Here is a 24,785-nt window from a genome sequence, read left to right as displayed (position 1 = left end):
ATTATATCAGTAGACTACAGGGGAATGGATGGTATCTATATAATGTCAGTAGACTACAGGGGGATGGATGGTATCTATATTATATCAGTAGACTACAGGGGGGATGGATGGTATCTATATTATTATATCAGTAGACTACAGGGGAATGGATGGTATCTATATAATGTCAGTAGACTACAGGGGGATGGATGGTATCTATATTATTATATCAGTAGACTACAGGGAATGGATGGTATCTATATATGTCAGTAGACTACAGGGGGATGGATGGTATCTATATTATTATATCAGTAGACTACAGGGGAATGGATGGTATCTATATTATGTCAGTAGACTACAGGGGAATGGATGGTATCTATATTATTATATCAGTAGACTACAGGGGATGGATGGTATCTATATTATTATGTCAGTAGACTACAGGGGATGGATGTATCTATATTATATCAGTAGACTACAGGGGATGGATGGTATCTATATTATATCAGTAGACTACAGGGGAATGGATGGTATCTATATTATTATGACTCAGTAGACTACAGTAGGGGGATGGATGGTATCTATATTATTATGTCAGTAGACTACAGGGGGATGGATGGTATCTATATTATGTCAGTAGACTACAGGGGGATGGATGGTATCTATATTATATCAGTAGACTACAGGGGGATGGATGGTATCTATATCTATATATGTCAGTAGACTACAGGGGGATGGATGGTATCTATATTATTATGACTCAGTAGACTATTATGTTAGTAGACTACAGGGGGATGGATGGTATCTATATTATATCAGTAGACTACAGGGGGATGGATGGTATCTATATTATTATATGTCAGTAGACTACAGGGGGAATGGATGGTATCTATATTATATCAGTAGACTACAGGGAATGGATGGTATCTATATTATTATATCAGTAGACTACAGGGGGATGGATGGTATCTATATTATTATAGACTACAGATGGAGACTATATTACAGTAGACTACAGGGAATGGATGGTATCTATATTATGTCAGTAGACTACAGGGGGATGGATGGTATCTATATTATATCAGTAGACTACAGGGGGATGGATGGTATCTATTATTATATCAGTAGACTACAGGGGAATGGATGGTATCTATATAATGTATCAGTAGACTACAGGGGGATGGATGGTATCTATATTATTATATCAGTAGACTACAGGGGGATGGATGGTATCTATATTATGTAGTAGACTTATATCAGTAGACTACAGGGGAATGGATGGATGTCAGTAGACTACAGGGGGATGGATGGTATCTATATTATTATATCAGTAGACTACAGGGGATGGATGGATGGTATCTATATCTATATTATATCAGTAGACTACAGGGGGATGGATGGTATCTATATTATTATATCAGTAGACTACAGGGGGATGGATGGTATCTATATTATTATATCAGTAGACTACAGGGGAATGGATGGTATCTATATTATTATATCAGTAGACTACAGGGGGATGGATGGTATCTATATTATTATATCAGTAGACTACAGGGGATGGATGGTATCTATATTATTATGTCAGTAGACTACAGGGGATGGATGGTATCTATATTATTATGTCAGTAGACTACAGGGGATGGATGGTATCTATATTATTATCAGTAGACTACAGGGGGATGGATGGTATCTATATTATTATATCAGTAGACTACAGGGGGAATGGATGGTATCTATATTATGTCAGTAGACTACAGGGGGATGGATGGTATCTATATTATTATATCAGTAGACTACTATCTATATAATGTCAGTAGAATGGATGGTATCTATATTATATCAGTAGACTACAGGGGGATGGATGGTATCTATATTATTATATCAGTAGACTACAGGGGAATGGATGGTATCTATATAATGTCAGTAGACTACAGGGGGATGGATGGTATCTATATTATTATATCAGTAGACTACAGGGGAATGGATGGTATCTATATTATGTCAGTAGACTACAGGGGGATGGATGGTATCTATATTATTATATCAGTAGACTACAGGGGGAATGGATGGTATCTATATTATATCAGTAGACTACAGGGGAATGGATGGTATCTATATTATTATATCAGTAGACTACAGGGGGATGGATGGTATCTATATTATTATGTCAGTAGACTACAGGGGGATGGATGGTATCTATATTATATCAGTAGACTACAGGGGGATGGATGGTATCTATATTATATCAGTAGACTACAGGGGGGATGGATTATATCAGTAGACTACAGGGGGATGGATATATTATATCAGTAGACTACAGGGGATGGATGGTATCTATATTATTATGTCAGTAGACTACAGGGGGATGGATGGTATCTATATTATGTTAGTAGACTACAGGGGGATGGATGGTATCTATATTATGTCAGTAGACTACAGGGGGATGGATGGTATCTATATTATGTTAGTATTATATCAGTAGACTACAGGGGATGGATGGTATCTATATTAGTAGACTACAGGGGATGGATGGTATCTATATTATGTTAGTAGACTACAGGGGATGGATGGTATCTATATTATTATATCAGTAGACTACAGGGGGATGGATGGTATCTATATTATATCAGTAGACTACAGGGGAATGGATGGTATCTATATTATATCAGTAGACTACAGTAGGGGGATGGATGGTATCTATATTATTATATCAGTAGACTACAGGGGAATGGATGGTATCTATATTATATCAGTAGACTACAGGGGGATGGATGGTATCTATTATTATATCAGTAGACTACAGGGGATGGATGGTATCTATATTATATCAGTAGACTACAGGGGGAATGGATGGTATCTATATATTATGTCAGTAGACTACAGGGGGATGGATGGTATCTATATTATTATGTCAGTAGACTACAGGGGGATGGATGGTATCTATATTATTATGTCAGTAGACTACAGGGGGATGGATGGTATCTATATTATTATATCAGTAGACTACAGGGGAATGGATGGTATCTATATTATGTCAGTAGACTACAGGGGGATGGATGGTATCTATATTATTATGTCAGTAGACTACAGGGGAATGGATGGTATCTATATAATATCAGTAGACTACAGGGGGATGGATGGTATCTATATTATATCAGTAGACTACAGGGGGATGGATGGTATCTATATTATTATATCAGTAGACTACAGGGAATGGATGGTATCTATATATTATGTCAGTAGACTACAGGGGGATGGATGGTATCTATATTATTATATCAGTAGACTACAGGGGAATGGATGGTATCTATATATTATAGACTACAGTGGAGATCTATATTATTATATCAGTAGACTACAGGGGATGGATGGTATCTATATTATTATAGACTCAGTAGACTACAGTAGGGGATGGATGGTATCTATATTATTATGTCAGTAGACTACAGGGGATGGATGGTAGATCAGGGGGATGGATGGTATCTATATTATATCAGTAGACTACAGGGGGATGGATGGTATCTATATTATATCAGTAGACTACAGGGGGGATGGATGGTATCTATATTATATCAGTAGACTACAGGGGGATGGATGGTATCTATATTATTATATCAGTAGACTACAGGGGGATGGATGGTATCTATATTATGTCAGTAGACTACAGGGGATGGATGGTATCTATATTATGTCAGTAGACTACAGGGGGATGGATGGTATCTATATTATTATAGACTGTACAGATGGAGATCTATACATGTCAGGACTACAGGGGGATGGATGGTATCTATATTATTAGTAGACTCAGGGGATGGAGACTACAGTAGGGGGATGGATGGTATCTATATTATATCAGTAGACTACAGATGGATGGTATCTATATTATGTCAGTAGACTACAGGGGGATGGATGGTATCTATATTATTATATCAGTAGACTACAGGGAATGGATGGTATCTCAGTAGGGGGATGGATGGTATCTATATTATATCAGTAGACTACAGGGGGGATGGATGGTATCTATATTATTATATCAGTAGACTACAGGGGGATGGATGGTATCTATATTATTATATCAGTAGACTACAGGGGAATGGATGGTATCTATATTATTATATCAGTAGACTACAGGGGGATGGATGGTATCTATATTATTATATCAGTAGACTACAGGGGAATGGATGGTATCTATATTATTATGTCAGTAGACTACAGGGGGATGGATGGTATCTATATTATTATGTCAGTAGACTACAAGGGGATGGATGGTATCTATATTATTATGTCAGTAGACTACAGGGGGGATGGATGGTATCTATATTATTATATCAGTAGACTACAGGGGAATGGATGGTATCTATATAATGTCAGTAGACTACAGGGGGGATGGATGGTATCTATATTATTATATCAGTAGACTACAGGGAATGGATGGTATCTATATAATGTCAGTAGACTACAGGGGGATGGATGGTATCTATATTATATCAGTAGACTACAGGGGGATGGATGGTATCTATATTATTATATCAGTAGACTACAGGGGAATGGATGGTATCTATATAATGTCAGTAGACTACAGGGGGGATGGATGGTATCTATATTATTATATCAGTAGACTACAGGGGAATGGATGGTATCTATATAATGTCAGTAGACTACAGGGGGGATGGATGGTATCTATATTATTATATCAGTAGACTACAGGGGAATGGATGGTATCTATATTATGTCAGTAGACTACAGGGGGAATGGATGGTATCTATATTATTATATCAGTAGACTACAGGGGGATGGATGGTATCTATATTATTATGTCAGTAGACTACAGGGGGATGGATGGTATCTATATTATATCAGTAGACTACAGGGGGATGGATGGTATCTATATTATATCAGTAGACTACAGGGGAATGGATGGTATCTATATTATATCAGTAGACTACAGGGGGGATGGATGGTATCTATATTATATCAGTAGACTACAGGGGGATGGATGGTATCTATATTATTATGTCAGTAGACTACAGGGGGGATGGATGGTATCTATATTATGTTAGTAGACTACAGGGGGATGGATGGTATCTATATTATGTCAGTAGACTACAGGGGGGATGGATGGTATCTATATTATGTTAGTAGACTACAGGGGGGATGGATGGTATCAGTAGACTACAGGGGGATGGATGGTATCTATATTATGTTAGTAGACTACAGGGGGATGGATGGTATCTATATTATCTATATGGTATCTATATTATATCAGTAGACTACAGGGGGATGGATGGTATCTATATTATTATATCAGTAGACTACAGGGGGATGGATGGTATCTATATTATTATATCAGTAGACTACAGGGGAATGGATGGTATCTATATTATATCAGTAGACTACAGGGGAATGGATGGTATCTATATTATTATATCAGTAGACTACAGGGAATGGATGGATAGACTACAGGGGATGGATGGTATCTATATTATGTCAGTAGACTACAGGGGAATGGATGGTATCTATATTATGTCAGTAGACTACAGGGGGATGGATGGTATCTATATTATCAGTAGACTACAGGGGGATGGATGGTATCTATATTATTATATCAATAGACTACAGGGGAATGGATGGTATCTATATAATGTCAGTAGACTAGACACAGGGGGATGGATGGTATCTATATTATATAGACTACAGGGGGATGGATGGTATCTATATTATTATATCAGTAGACTACAGGGAATGGATGGTATCTATATATGTCAGTAGACTACAGGGGGATGGATGGTATCTATATTATTATATCAGTAGACTACAGGGGGATGGATGGTATCTATATTATGTCAGTAGACTACAGGGGAATGGATGGTATCTATATTATTATATCAGTAGACTACAGGGGATGGATGGTATCTATATTATGTCAGTAGACTACAGGGGGATGGATGGTATCTATATTACTACAGGGAATATATCAGTAGACTACAGGGGGATGGATGGTATCTATATTATATCAGTAGACTACAGGGGGATGGATGGTATCTATATTATTATATCAGTAGACTACAGGGGATGGATGGTATCTATATTATTATATCAGTAGACTACAGGGGAATGGATGGTATCTATATTATTATATCAGTAGACTACAGGGGGATGGATGGTATCTATATTATTATATCAGTAGACTACAGGGAATGGATGGTATCTATATTATTATATCAGTAGACTACAGGGGGATGGATGGTATCTATATTATTATGTCAGTAGACTACAGGGGATGGATGGTATCTATATTATTATGTCAGTAGACTACAGGGGGATGGATGGTATCTATATTATTATATCAGTAGACTACAGGGGGAATGGATGGTATCTATATTATTATAGACTCAGATAGACTACAGGGGAATGGATGGTATCTATACAGGGGGGATGGATTATTATATCAGTAGACTACAGGGGGATGGATGGTATCTATATTATTATATCAGTAGACTACAGGGAATGGATGGTATCTATATAATGTCAGTAGACTACAGGGGGGATGGATGGTATCTATATTATTATATCAGTAGACTACAGGGGAATGGATGGTATCTATATAATGTCAGTAGACTACAGGGGGGATGGATGGTATCTATATTATTATATCAGTAGACTACAGGGGAATGGATGGTATCTATATTATGTCAGTAGACTACAGGGGGAATGGATGGTATCTATATTATTATATCAGTAGACTACAGGGGGATGGATGGTATCTATATTATTATGTCAGTAGACTACAGGGGGATGGATGGTATCTATATTATATCAGTAGACTACAGGGGGATGGATGGTATCTATATTATATCAGTAGACTACAGGGGAATGGATGGTATCTATATTATATCAGTAGACTACAGGGGGGATGGATGGTATCTATATTATATCAGTAGACTACAGGGGGATGGATGGTATCTATATTATTATGTCAGTAGACTACAGGGGGGATGGATGGTATCTATATTATTATAGACTCAGATAGACTACAGTAGACTACAGGGGGATGGATGGTATCTATATTATGTTAGTAGACTACAGGGGGGATGGATGTATCAGTAGACTACAGGGGGATGGATGGTATCTATATTATGTTAGTAGACTACAGGGGGATGGATGGTATCTATATTACAGTAGACTACAGGGGATGGATGGTATCTATATTATTATATCAGTAGACTACAGGGAATGGATGGTATCTATATTATATCAGTAGACTACAGGGGGATGGATGGTATCTATATTATTATATCAGTAGACTACAGGGGAATGGATGGTATCTATATATATTATATCAGTAGACTACAGGGGGATGGATGGTATCTATATTATTATATCAGTAGACTACAGGGGATGGATGGTATCTATATTATTATATCAGTAGGGGAATGGATGGTATCTATATTATTATATCAGTAGACTACAGGGGGATGGATGGTATCTATATTATTATATCAGTAGACTACAGGGAATGGATGGTATCTATATTATTATGTCAGTAGACTACAGGGGATGGATGGTATCTATATTATTATGTCAGTAGACTACAGGGGATGGATGGTATCTATATTATTATGTCAGTAGACTACAGGGGGATGGAGGGGGATGGATGGTATCTATATTATTATATCAGTAGACTACAGGGGATGGATGGTATCTATATTATGTCAGTAGACTACAGGGGGATGGATGGTATCTATATTATATCAGTAGACTACAGGGGATGGATGGTATCTATATTATATATCAGTAGACTACAGGGGAATGGATGGTATCTATATAATGTCAGTAGACTACAGGGGGGATGGATGGTATCTATATTATTATATCAGTAGACTACAGGGGAATGGATGGTATCTATATAATGTCAGTAGACTACAGGGGGGATGGATGGTATCTATATTATTATATCAGTAGACTACAGGGGAATGGATGGTATCTATATTATGTCAGTAGACTACAGGGGAATGGATGGTATCTATATTATTATATCAGTAGACTACAGGGGATGGATGGTATCTATATTATTATGTCAGTAGACTACAGGGGATGGATGGTATCTATATTATATCAGTAGACTACAGGGGGATGGATGGTATCTATATTATATACAGGGGAATGGATGGTATCTATATTATATCAGTAGACTACAGGGGGATGGATGGTATCTATATTATATCAGTAGACTACAGGGGATGGATGGTATCTATATTATTATGTCAGTAGACTACAGGGGGATGGATGGTATCTATATTATTATGTCAGTAGACTCAGTAGACTACAGGGGGATGGATGGTATCTATATTATGTTAGTAGACTACAGGGGGATGGATGGTATCTATATAATTACTACAGGGGATGGATGGTATCAGTAGACTACAGGGGGATGGATGGTATCTATATTATGTTAGTAGACTCAGGGGGATGGAGACTACAGGGGGATGGATGGTATCTATATTATTATATCAGTAGACTACAGGGGATGGATGGTATCTATATTATATCAGTAGACTACAGGGGATGGATGGTATCTATATTATATCAGTAGACTACAGGGGAATGGATGGTATCTATATTATATCAGTAGACTACAGGGGATGGATGGTATCTATATTATTATATCAGTAGACTACAGGGGGATGGATGGTATCTATATTATATCAGTAGACTACAGGGGGATGGATGGTATCTATATTATTATATCAGTAGACTACAGGGGAATGGATGGTATCTATATTATGTCAGTAGACTACAGGGGGATGGATGGTATCTATATTATATCAGTAGACTACAGGGGGATGGATGGTATCTATATTATTATAGACTACAGGGGGATGGATGGTATCTATATAATGTCAGTAGACTACAGGGGGATGGATGGTATCTATATTATTATATCAGTAGACTACAGGGGATGGATGGTATCTATATTATGTCAGTAGACTATGGATGGTATCTATATTATTATATCAGTAGACTACAGGGGAATGGATGGTATCTATATATTATAGACTACAGGGGGATGGATGGTATCTATATTATTATATCAGTAGACTACAGGGGAATGGATGGTATCTATATTATGTCAGTAGACTACATGGTATCTATATTATATCAGTAGGGGGGATGGATGGTATCTATATTATTATATCAGTAGACTACAGGGGATGGATGGTATCTATATTATTATATCAGTAGACTACAGGGGAATGGATGGTATCTATATATTATATCAGTAGACTACAGGGGGATGGATGGTATCTATATTATTATATCAGTAGACTACAGGGGAATGGATGGTATCTATATTATTATGTCAGTAGACTACAGGGGATGGATGGTATCTATATTATTATGTCAGTAGACTACAGGGGATGGATGGTATCTATATTATTATGTCAGTAGACTACAGGGGGATGGATGGTATCTATATTATTATATCAGTAGACTACAGGGGGAATGGATGGTATCTATATAATGTCAGTAGACTACAGGGGGATGGATGGTATCTATATTATTATATCAGTAGACTACAGGGGATGGATGGTATCTATATTATTATGTCAGTAGACTACAGGGGGATGGATGGTATCTATATTATATCAGTAGACTACAGGGGGATGGATGGTATCTATATTATTATATCAGTAGACTACAGGGGAATGGATGGTATCTATATATGTCAGTAGACTACAGGGGGATGGATGGTATCTATATTATGTCAGTAGACTACAGGGGGATGGATGGTATCTATATTATATCAGTAGACTACAGGGGATGGATGGTATCTATATATCAGTATTATATCTATATTATTATATCAGTAGACTACAGGGGAATGGATGGTATCTATATTATATCAGTAGACTACAGGGGGATGGATGGTATCTATATTATGGTTATGTCAGTAGACTACAGGGGGATGGATGGTATCTATATTATTATATCAGTAGACTACAGGGGGATGGATGGTACTACTATGGTATCTATATTATATCAGTAGACTACAGGGGGATGGATGGTATCTATATTATTATATCAGTAGACTACAGGGGATGGATGGTATCTATATTATTATATCAGTAGACTACAGGGGAATGGATGGTATCTATTATTATATCAGTAGACTACAGGGGATGGATGGTATCTATATTATTATATCAGTAGACTACAGGGGATGGATGGTATCTATATTATTATGTCAGTAGACTACAGGGGGATGGATGGTATCTATATTTATGTCAGTAGACTACAGGGGGATGGATGGTATCTATATTATTATGTCAGTAGACTACAGGGGGATGGATGGTATCTATATTATATCAGTAGACTACAGGGGGATGGATGGTATCTATATTATGTCAGTAGACTACAGGGGATGGATGGTATCTATATTATATTATTATATCAGTAGACTACAGGGGGATGGATGGTATCTATATTATATGTCAGTAGACTACAGTAGGGGATGGATGGTATCTATATATTATATCAGTAGACTACAGGGGGATGGATGGTATCTATATTATTATATCAGTAGACTACAGGGGAATGGAGTATCTATATATATCAGTAGACTACAGGGGATGGATGGTATCTATATATTATATCAGTAGACTACAGGGGGATGGATGGTATCTATATTATATCAGTAGACTACAGGGGGATGGATGGTATCTATATTATTATATCAGTAGACTACAGGGGAATGGATGGTATCTACAGGGGATGGATGGTATCTATATTATGTCAGTAGACTACAGGGGGATGGATGGTATCTATATTATTATATCAGTAGACTACAGGGGATGGATGGTATCTATATAATGTCAGTAGACTACAGGGGGATGGATGGTATCTATATTATTATATCAGTAGACTACAGGGAATGGATGGTATCTATATTATGTCAGTAGACTACAGGGGATGGATGGTATCTATATTATATCAGTAGACTACAGGGGGATGGATGGTATCTATATTATTATATCAGTAGACTACAGGGGATGGATGGTGGTATCTATTATTATATCAGTAGACTACAGGGGGATGGATGGTATCTATATTATTATATCAGTAGACTACAGGGGATGGATGGTATCTATATTATTATATCAGTAGACTACAGGGAATGGATGGTATCTATATTATTATATCAGTAGGGGGATGGATGGTATCTATATTATTATATCAGTAGACTACAGGGGAATGGATGGTATCTATATTATTATGTCAGTAGACTACAGGGGGATGGATGGTATCTATTATTATGTCAGTAGACTACAGGGGATGGATGGTATCTATATTATTATGTCAGTAGACTACAGGGGGATGGATGGTATCTATTATTATATCAGTAGACTACAGGGGAATGGATGGTATCTATATATAATCAGTAGACTACAGGGGGATGGATGGTATCTACAGGGGAATATGGTATCTATATATGTCAGTAGACTACAGGGGGATGGATGGTATCTATATTATATCAGTAGACTACAGGGGGGATGGATGGTATCTATATTATTATATCAGTAGACTACAGGGGAATGGATGGTATCTATATAATGTCAGTAGACTACAGGGGGGATGGATGGTATCTATATTATTATATCAGTAGACTACAGGGGAATGGATGGTATCTATATTATGTCAGTAGACTACAGGGGGATGGATGGTATCTATATTATTATATCAGTAGACTACAGGGGAATGGATGGTATCTATATTATGTCAGTAGACTACAGGGGAATGGATGGTATCTATATTATTATATCAGTAGACTACAGGGGATGGATGGTATCTATATTATTATGTCAGTAGACTACAGGGGGATGGATGGTATCTATATTATATCAGTAGACTACAGGGGGATGGATGGTATCTATATTATATCAGTAGACTACAGGGGAATGGATGGTATCTATATTATATCAGTAGACTACAGGGGGGATGGATGGTATCTATATTATATCAGTAGACTACAGGGGGATGGATGGTATCTATATTATTATGTCAGTAGACTACAGGGGGATGGATGGTATCTATATTATGTAGTAGACTACAGGGGGATGGATGGTATCTATATTATGTCAGTAGACTACAGGGGGATGGATGGTATCTATGGATGGTATCTATATAATGTTATAGACTCAGGGGGATGGAGACTACAGGGACTACAGGGGGATGGATGGTATCTATATTATGTCAGTAGACTACAGGGGATGGATGGTATCTATATTATTATATCAGTAGACTACAGGGGAATGGATGGTATCTATATTATGTCAGTAGACTACAGGGGGAATGGATGGTATCTATATTATTATATCAGTAGACTACAGGGAATGGATGGTATCTATATAATGTCAGTAGACTACAGGGGGATGGATGGTATCTATATTATATCATAGACTCAGATGGAGATCTATATTATTATATCAGTAGACTACAGGGGATGGATGGTATCTATATTATTATATCAGTAGACTACAGGGAATGGATGGTATCTATATTATTATATCAGTAGACTACAGGGGATGGATGGTATCTATATTATATCAGTAGACTACAGGGGATGGATGGTATCTATATTATTATGTCAGTAGACTACAGGGGATGGATGGTATCTATATTATTATGTCAGTAGACTACAGGGGGATGGATGGTATCTATATTATTATGTCAGTAGACTACAGGGGGATGGATGGTATCTATTATTATATCAGTAGACTACAGGGGGATGGATGGTATCTATATAATGTCAGTAGACTACAGGGGGGATGGATGGTATCTATATTATTATATCAGTAGACTACAGGGGAATGGATGGTATCTATATAATGTCAGTAGACTACAGGGGGATGGATGGTATCTATATTATATCAGTAGACTACAGGGGGGATGGATGGTATCTATATTATTATATCAGTAGACTACAGGGGAATGGATGGTATCTATATAATGTCAGTAGACTACAGGGGGGATGGATGGTATCTATATTATTATATCAGTAGACTACAGGGAATGGATGGTATCTATATGTCAGTAGACTACAGGGGGATGGATGGTATCTATATTATTATATCAGTAGACTACAGGGGATGGATGGTATCTATATTATGTCAGTAGACTACAGGGGAATGGATGGTATCTATATTATTATATCAGTAGACTACAGGGGATGGATGGATGGTAGACTACAGGGGGATGGATGGTATCTATATTATATCAGTAGACTACAGGGGGATGGATGGTATCTATATTATATCAGTAGACTACAGGGGAATGGATGGTATCTATATTATATCAGTAGACTACAGGGGGATGGATGGTATCTATATTATATCAGTAGACTACAGGGGGATGGATGGTATCTATATTATTATGTCAGTAGACTACAGGGGATGGATGGTATCTATATTATGTCAGTAGACTACAGGGGATGGATGGTATCTATATTATATCAGTAGACTACAGGGGGATGGATGGTATCTATATAGACTACAGGGGATATGGTATCTATATTAGTAGACTACAGGGGGATGGATGGTATCTATATTATGTTAGTTATGGATCAGTAGACTACAGGGGGATGGATGGTATCTATATTATTATATCAGTAGACTACAGGGGATGGATGGTATCTATATTATTATATCAGTAGACTACAGGGGGATGGATGGTATCTATATTATATCAGTAGACTACAGGGGAATGGATGGTATCTATATTATTATATCAGTAGACTACAGGGGAATGGATGGTATCTATATTATATCAGTAGACTACAGGGGATGGATGGTATCTATATTATATCAGTAGACTACAGGGGAATGGATGGTATCTATTATTATATCAGTAGACTACAGGGGGATGGATGGTATCTATATTATATCAGTAGACTACAGGGGATGGATGGTATCTATTATTATATCAGTAGACTACAGGGGGATGGATGGTATCTATATTATTATGTCAGTAGACTACAGGGGGATGGATGGTATCTATATTATGTCAGTAGACTACAGGGGATGGATGGTATCTATATTATGTCAGTAGACTACAGGGGGATGGACTACAGGGGATGGATGGTATCTATATATGTATCTACAGGGGATGGATGGTATCTATATGTCAGTAGACTACAGGGGATGGATGGTATCTATATTATATCAGTAGACTACAGGGGAATGGATGGTATCTATATTATATCAGTAGACTACAGGGGATGGATGGTATCTATATTATATCAGTAGACTACAGGGGGATGGATGGTATCTATATTATTATATCAGTAGACTACAGGGGGATGGATGGTATCTATATTATGTCAGTAGACTACAGGGGATGGATGGATGGTATCTATCTATATATGTCAGTAGACTACAGGGGATGGATGGTATCTATATTATTCAGTAGACTACAGGGGGATGGATGGTATCTATATTATGTCAGTAGACTACAGGGGGATGGATGGTATCTATTATTATATCAGTAGACTACAGGGGATGGATGGTATCTATATTATATCAGTAGACTACAGGGGAATGGATGGTATCTATATTATATCAGTAGACTACAGGGGGATGGATGGTATCTATTATTATATCAGTAGACTACAGGGGATGGATGGATGGTATCTATATTATATCAGTAGACTACAGGGGGATGGATGGTATCTATATTATTATATCAGTAGACTACAGGGGGATGGATGGTATCTATATTATTATATCAGTAGACTACAGGGGGATGGATGGTATCTATATTATTATGTCAGTAGACTACAGGGGATGGATGGTATCTATATTATTATATCAGTAGACTACAGGGGATGGATGGTATCTATATTATTATATCAGTAGACTACAGGGGATGGATGGTATCTATATTATTATATCAGTAGACTACAGGGGATGGATGGTATCTATATTATATCAGTAGACTACAAGGGAAATGGATGGATGGTATCTATATTATATCAGTAGACTACAGGGGAATGGATGGTATCTATATTATTATATCAGTAGACTACAGAGGAATGGATGGTATCTATATTATTATGTCAGTAGACTACAGGGGGATGGATGGTATCTATATTATTATGTCAGTAGACTACAGGGGGATGGATGGTATCTATATTATATCAGTAGACTACAGGGGGATGGATGGTATCTATATTATATCAGTAGACTACAGGGGGAATGGATGGTATCTATATTATTATATCAGTAGACTACAGGGGATGGATGGTATCTATATTATTATGTCAGTAGACTACAGGGGATGGATGGTATCTATATTATATCAGTAGACTACAGGGGATGGATGGTATCTATATTATATCAGTAGACTACAGGGGATGGATGGATGGTATCAGTAGACTACAGGGGATGGATGGTATCTATATAATGTCAGTAGACTACAGGGGGATGGATGGTATCTATATTATTATATCATCAGGGGGATGGATGGTATCTATTATGTCAGTAGACTACAGGGGGATGGATGGTATCTATATTATATCAGTAGACTACAGGGGAATGGATGGTATCTATATTATATCAGTAGACTACAGGGGGGATGGATGGTATCTATATAATGTCAGTAGACTACAGGGGGATGGATGGTATCTATATTATTATATCAGTAGACTACAGGGGGAATGGATGGTATCTATATTATATCAGTAGACTACAGGGGGATGGATGGTATCTATATTATTTATCAGTAGACTACAGGGGAATGGAGACTATATTATATCAGTAGACTACAGGGGAATGGATGGTATCTATATTATTATATCAGTAGACTACAGGGGAATGGATGGTATCTATATTATATCAGTAGACTACAGGGGGATGGATGGTATCTATATTATGTCAGTAGACTACAGGGGAATGGATGGTATCTATATTATTATGTCAGTAGACTACAGGGGGATGGATGGTATCTATATATATATGTCAGTAGACTACAGGGGATGGATGGTATCTATATTATATCAGTAGACTACAGGGGATGGATGGTATCTATATTATTATGTCAGTAGACTACAGGGGGATGGATGGTATCTATATTATTATATCAGTAGACTACAGGGGATGGATGGTATCTATATTATTATTCAGTAGACTTATATCTATATTATGTCAGTAGACTACAGGGGGATGGATGGTATCTATATATTATATCAGTAGACTACAGGGGATGGACTATGTCAGTAGACTACAGGGGATGGATGGTATCTATATTATTATGTCAGTAGACTACAGGGGGATGGATGGTATCTATATTATTAGTCAGTAGACTACAGGGGGATGGATGGTATCTATATTATGTCAGTAGACTACAGGGGGATGGATGGTATCTATATTATGTCAGTAGACTACAGGGGGATGGATGGTATCTATATTATTATATCAGTAGACTACAGGGGGATGGATGGTATCTATATTATGTCAGTAGACTACAGGGGGATGGATGGTATCTATATTATATCAGTAGACTACAGGGGGATGGATGGTATCTATATATTATATCAGTAGACTACAGGGGGATGGATGGTATCTATATTATTATGTCAGTAGACTACAGGGGGATGGATGGTATCTATATTATATCAGTAGACTACAGGGGGGATGGATGGTATCTATATTATTATATCAGTAGACTACAGGGGAATGGATGGTATCTATATTATTATATCAGTAGACTACAGGGGGATGGATGGTATCTATATTATTATATCAGTAGACTACAGGGGAATGGATGGTATCTATATTATTATGTCAGTAGACTACAGGGGGATGGATGGTATCTATATTATTATATCAGTAGACTACAGGGGGATGGATGGTATCTATATTATGTCAGTAGACTACAGGGGGATGGATGGTATCTATATTATTATATCAGTAGACTACAGGGAATGGATGGTATCTATATAATGTCAGTAGACTACAGGGGATGGATGGTATCTATATTATTATTCAGTAGACTACATGGAGTATCTATATAATGTCAGTAGACTACAGGGGGATGGATGGTATCTATATTATATCAGTAGACTACAGGGGATGGATGGTATCTATATTATTATATCAGTAGACTACAGGGGATGGATGGTATCTATATTATTATAGACTCAGATGGAGTATCTATATTATTATATCAGTAGACTACAGGGGAATGGATGGTATCTATATAATGTCAGTAGACTACAGGGGGATGGATGGTATCTATATTATTATATCAGTAGACTACAGGGAATGGATGGTATCTATATTATTATGTCAGTAGACTACAGGGGAATGGATGGTATCTATATTATTATATCAGTAGACTACAGGGGGATGGATGGTATCTATATTATTATGTCAGTAGACTACAGGGGATGGATGGTATCTATATTATATCAGTAGACTACAGGGGATGGATGGTATCTATATTATATCAGTAGACTACAGGGGAATGGATGGTATCTATATTATATCAGTAGACTACAGGGGGATGGATGGTATCTATTATTATATCAGTAGACTACAGGGGGATGGATGGTATCTATATTATTATGTCAGTAGTAGACTATATTATACAGGGGGATGGATGGTATCTATATTATGTCAGTAGACTACAGGGGGATGGATGGTATCTATATTATTATAGTCTACAGGGGGATGGATGGTATCTATATAATGTTAGTAGACTACAGGGGGATGGATGGTATCTATATTATTACAGGGGATGGATGGTATCTATATTATGTTAGTAGACTACAGGGGGGATGGATGGTATCTATATTATATCAGTAGACTACAGGGGGATGGATGGTATCTATATTATTATATCAGTAGACTACAGGGGGATGGATGGTATCTATATTATTATATCAGTAGACTACAGGGAATGGATGGTATCTATATTATATCAGTAGACTACAGGGGATGGATGGTATCTATATTATATCAGTAGACTACAGGGGATGGATGGTATCTATATTATTATGTCAGTCAGGGGATGGATGGTATCTATATTATATCAGTAGACTACAGGGGATGGATGGTATCTATATTATTATGTCAGTAGACTACAGGGGGATGGATGGTATCTATATTATTATGTCAGTAGACTACAGGTATCTATGGATGGATGGTATATATATTATATCAGTAGACTACAGGGGAATGGATGGTATCTATATTATACTAGACTACAGGGGATGGATGGTATCTATATTATCAGTAGACTACAGGGGATGGATGGTATCTATATTATGTCAGTAGACTACAGGGGGATGGATGGTATCTATATTATTATCAGTAGACTACAGGGGAATGGATGGTATCTATATTATATCAGTAGATACAGGGGGATGGATGGTATCTATATTATATCAGTAGACTACAGGGGATGGATGGTATCTATATTATTCAGTAGACTACAGTATCTATATAATGTCAGTAGACTACAGGGGGATGGATGGTATCTATATATTATATCAGTAGACTACAGGGGGGATGGATGGTATCTATATTATTATGTCAGTAGACTACAGGGGAATGGATGGTATCTATATTATTATATCAGTAGACTACAGGGGGATGGATGGTATCTATATTATATCAGTAGACTACAGGGGGATGGATGGTATCTATATTATATCAGTAGACTACAGGGGAATGGATGGTATCTATATTATATCAGTAGACTACAGGGGAATGGATGGTATCTATATTATATCAGTAGACTACAGGGGATGGATGGTATCTATATTATATCAGTAGACTACAGGGGGATGGATGGTATCTATATTATATCAGTAGACTACAGGGGGATGGATGGTATCTATATTATATCAGTAGACTACAGGGGGATGGATGGTATCTATATTATTATATCAGTAGACTACAGAGGAATGGATGGTATCTATATTATTATATCAGTAGACTACAGAGGAATGGATGGTATCTATATTATTATGTCAGTAGACTACAGGGGGATGGATGGTATCTATATTATTATGTCAGTAGACTACAGGGGGATGGATGGTATCTATATTATATCAGTAGACTACAGGGGATGGATGGTATCTATATTATATCAGTAGACTACAGGGGATGGATGGTATCTATATTATATCAGTAGACTACAGGGGATGGATGGTATCTATATTATTATGTCAGTAGACTACAGGGGATGGATGGTATCTATATTATATCAGTAGACTACAGGGGGATGGATGGTATCTATATTATATCAGTAGACTACAGGGGGATGGATGGTATCTATATTATATCAGTAGACTACAGGGGGATGGATGGTATCTATATTATATCAGTAGACTACAGGGGGATGGATGGTATCTATATTATATATCAGTAGACTACAGGGGGATGGATGGTATCTATATTATTATGTCAGTAGACTACAGGGGGATGGATGGTATCTATATTATGTCAGTAGACTACAGGGGGGATGGATGGTATCTATATTATGTCAGTAGACTACAGGGGGATGGATGGTATCTATATTATATCAGTAGACTACAGGGGGATGGATGGTATCTATTATTATATCAGTCAGGGAATAGACTATATACAGGGTAGATGGATGGTATCTATATTATTATATCAGTAGACTACAGGGGGATGGATGGTATCTATATTATATCAGTAGACTACAGGGGGATGGATGGTATCTATATTATTATATCAGTAGACTACAGGGGAATGGATGGTATCTATATTATATCAGTAGACTACAGGGGGATGGATGGTATCTATATAATGTCAGTAGACTACAGGGGGGATGGATGGTATCTATATTATTATATCCGTAGACTACAGGGGATGGATGGTATCTATATTATTATATCAGTAGACTACAGGGGGATGGATGGTATCTATATTATATCAGTAGACTACAGGGGAATGGATGGTATCTATATTATATCAGTAGGGGAATGGATGGTATCTATATTATATCAGTAGACTACAGGGGGGATGGATGGTATCTATCAGTAGACTACAGGGGGATGGATGGTATCTATATTATATGTCAGTAGACTACAGGGGGATGGATGGTATCTAGTAGACTACAGGGGGATGGATGGTATCTATATTATTATATCAGTAGACTACAGGGAATGGATGGTATCTATATTATTATATCAGTAGACTACAGGGGAATGGATGGTATCTATATTATTATGTCAGTAGGGGGATGGATGGTATCTATATTATTATATCAGTAGACTACAGGGGGATGGATGGTATCTATATTATATCAGTAGACTACAGGGGGATGGATGGTATCTATATTATATCAGTAGACTACAGGGGGATGGATGGTATCTATATTATTATATCAGTAGACTACAGGGATGGATGGTATCTATATTATTATGTCAGTAGACTACAGGGGGATGGATGGTATCTACAGGGGATATATCTATATTATATCAGTAGACTACAGGGGATGGATGGTATCTATATTATTATATCAGTAGACTACAGGGGGATGGATGGTATCTATATTATTATGTCAGTAGACTATCTATGGTATCTATATTATATCAGTAGACTACAGGGGATGGATGGTATCTATATTATGGTGGGGGATGGATGGTATCTATCTACAGGGAATATTATTATATCAGTAGACTACAGGGGGGATGGATGGTATCTATATTATTATATCAGTAGACTACAGGGGATGGATGGTATCTATATTATATCAGTAGACTACAGGGGATGGATGGTATCTATATTATTATATCAGTAGACTACAGGGGATGGATGGTATCTATATTATGTCAGTAGACTACAGGGGATGGATGGTATCTATATTATATCAGTAGACTACAGGGGGATGGATGGTATCTATATTATTATCAGTAGACTACAGGGGGATGGATGGTATCTATATTATTATATCAGTAGACTACAGGGGAATGGATGGTATCTATATTATATCAGTAGACTACAGGGGATGGATGGTATCTATATTATTATATCAGTAGACTACAGGGGGAATGGATGGATAGACTACAGGGGGATGGATGGTATCTATATTATGTCAGTAGACTACAGGGGGATGGATGGTATCTATATTATGTCAGTAGACTACAGGGGATGGATGGTATCTATATTATTATGTCAGTAGACTACAGGGGGATGGATGGTATCTATATATATTATATCAGTAGACTACAGGGGGATGGATGGTATCTATATTATTATATCAGTAGACTACAGGGGGATGGATGGTATCTATATTATTATGTCAGTAGACTACAGGGGATGGATGGTATCTATATATGTCATAGACTACAGGGGATGGATGGTATCTATATTATGTCAGTAGACTACAGGGGGAATGGATGGTATCTATATTATATCAGTAGACTACAGGGGGATGGATGGTATCTATATTATATCAGTAGACTACAGGGGGATGGATGGTATCTATATTATGTCATCTATCAGGGGGAATGGATGGTATCTATATTATATCAGTAGACTACAGGGATGGATGGTATCTATATTATATCAGTAGACTCAGGGGGATGGATATCTATTATTATATCAGTAGACTACAGGGGATGGATGGTATCTATATTATTATATCAGTCAGGGAATAGACTACAGGGGGATGGATGGTATCTATATTATTATATCAGTAGACTACAGGGGAATGGATGGTATCTATATTATTATATCAGTAGACTACAGGGGGATGGATGGTATCTATATTATATCAGTAGACTACAGGGGATGGATGGTATCTATATTATTATATCAGTAGACTACAGGGGATGGATGGTATCTATTATTATATCAGTAGACTACAGGGGATGGATGGTATCTATATTATTATACTCATGGATGGTATCTACAGGGGATGGATGGTATCTATATTATTATATCAGTAGACTACAGGGGAATGGATGGTATCTATATTATTATGTCAGTAGACTACAGGGGATGGATGGTATCTATATTATTATGTCAGTAGACTACAGGGGGATGGATGGTATCTATATTATATCAGTAGACTATATTATACAGTAGACTACAGGGGATGGATGGTATCTATATTATTATATCAGTAGACTACAGGGGATGGATGGTATCAGTAGACTACAGGGGATTATTATATCAGTAGACTACAGGGGATGGATGGTATCTATATTATATCAGTAGACTACAGGGGGATGGATGGTATCTATATTATTATATCAGTAGACTACAGGGGAATGGATGGTATCTATATTATATCAGTAGACTACAGGGGGGATGGATGGTATCTATATAATGTCAGTAGACTACAGGGGGATGGATGGTATCTATATTATTATATCAGTAGACTACAGGGGGATGGATGGTATCTATATAATGTCAGTAGACTACAGGGGGATGGATGGTATCTATATTATATCAGTAGACTACAGGGGAATGGATGGTATCTATATTATATCAGTAGACTACAGGGGGGATGGATGGTATCTATATAATGTCAGTAGACTACAGGGGATGGATGGTATCTATATTATTATATCAGTAGACTACAGGGGAATGGATGGTATCTATATTATATCAGTAGACTACAGGGGGATGGATGGTATCTATATTATTATATCAGTAGACTACAGGGGAATGGATGGTATCTATATTATATCAGTAGACTACAGGGGAATGGATGGTATCTATATTATTATATCAGTAGACTACAGGGGAATGGATGGTATCTATATTATATCAGTAGACTACAGGGGGATGGATGGTATCTATATTATGTCAGTAGACTACAGGGGAATGGATGGATATCAGTAGATCAGGGGGATATATATATTATATCAGTAGACTACAGGGGATGGATGGTATCTATATTATATCAGTAGACTACAGGGGAATGGATGGTATCTATATTATATCAGTAGACTACAGGGGAATGGATGGTATCTATATTATATCAGTAGACTACAGGGGGGATGGATGGTATCTATATTATATCAGTAGACTACAGGGGGATGGATGGTATCTATATTATATCAATAGACTACAGGGGGATGGATGGTATCTATATTATATCAGTAGACTACAGGGGGATGGATGGTATCTATATTATTATATCAGTAGACTACAGAGGAATGGATGGTATCTATATTATTATATCAGTAGACTACAGAGGAATGGATGGTATCTATATTATTATGTCAGTAGACTACAGGGGGATGGATGGTATCTATATTATTATGTCAGTAGACTACAGGGGATGGATGGTATCTATATTATATCAGTAGACTACAGGGGATGGATGGTATCTATATTATATCAGTAGACTACAGGGGAATGGATGGTATCTATATTATTATATCAGTAGACTACAGGGGGATGGATGGTATCTATATTATTATGTCAGTAGACTACAGGGGGATGGATGGTATCTATATTATATCAGTAGACTACAGGGGGATGGATGGTATCTATATTATATCAGTAGACTACAGGGGGAATGGATGGTATCTATATTATTATATCAGTAGACTACAGGGGGATGGATGGTATCTATATTATTATTAGACTACAGGGGGATGGATGGTATGTCAGTAGACTACAGGGGATGGATGGTATCTATATTATATCAGTAGACTACAGGGGGATGGATGGTATCTATATTATATCAGTAGACTACAGGGGGGATGGATGGTATCTATATTATATCAGTAGACTACAGGGGATGGATGGTATCTATATAATGTCAGTAGACTACAGGGGATGGATGGTATCTATATTATTATATCAGTAGACTACAGGGGGGATGGATGGTATCTATATAATGTCAGTAGACTACAGGGGGATGGATGGTATCTATATTATATCAGTAGACTACAGGGGAATGGATGGTATCTATATTATATCAGTAGACTACAGGGGGATGGATGGTATCTATATAATGTCAGTAGACTACAGGGGGATGGATGGTATCTATATTATTATATCAGTAGACTACAGGGGGAATGGATGGTATCTATATTATATCAGTAGACTACAGGGGGGATGGATGGTATCTATATTATTATATCAGTAGACTACAGGGGAATGGATGGTATCTATATTATATCAGTAGACTACAGGGGAATGGATGGTATCTATATTATTATATCAGTAGACTACATGGATGGGAGATGGATGGTATCTATATTATATCAGTAGACTACAGGGGGATGGATGGTATCTATATTATTATGTCAGTAGACTACAGGGGGGATGGATGGTATCTATATAATGTCAGTAGACTACAGGGGGATGGATGGTATCTATATTATTATATCAGTAGACTACATGGGGACTACAGGGGATGGATGGTATCTATATTATTATATCAGTAGACTACAGGGGGATGGATGGATGTCAGTAGATCAGGGGGATGGATGGTATCTATATATGTCAGTAGACTACAGGGGATGGATGGTATCTATATTATGTCAGTAGACTACAGGGGGATGGATGGTATTATATATGTCAGTAGACTACAGGGGGATGGATGGTATCTATATTATGTCAGTAGACTACAGGGGGATGGATGGTATCTATATTATGTCAGTAGATCAGGGGATATATCTATTATTATATCAGTAGACTACAGGGGAATGGATGGTATCTATATTATATCAGTAGACTACAGGGGGGATGGATGGTATCTATATTATATCAGTAGACTACAGGGGGATGGATGGTATCTATATTATT

This window comes from Oncorhynchus nerka, linkage group LG5 (assembly GCF_034236695.1).
Source record: "Oncorhynchus nerka isolate Pitt River linkage group LG5, Oner_Uvic_2.0, whole genome shotgun sequence".
NCBI lineage: Eukaryota > Metazoa > Chordata > Actinopteri > Salmoniformes > Salmonidae > Oncorhynchus > Oncorhynchus nerka.
Note: the sequence above shows the minus strand (reverse complement) of the source record.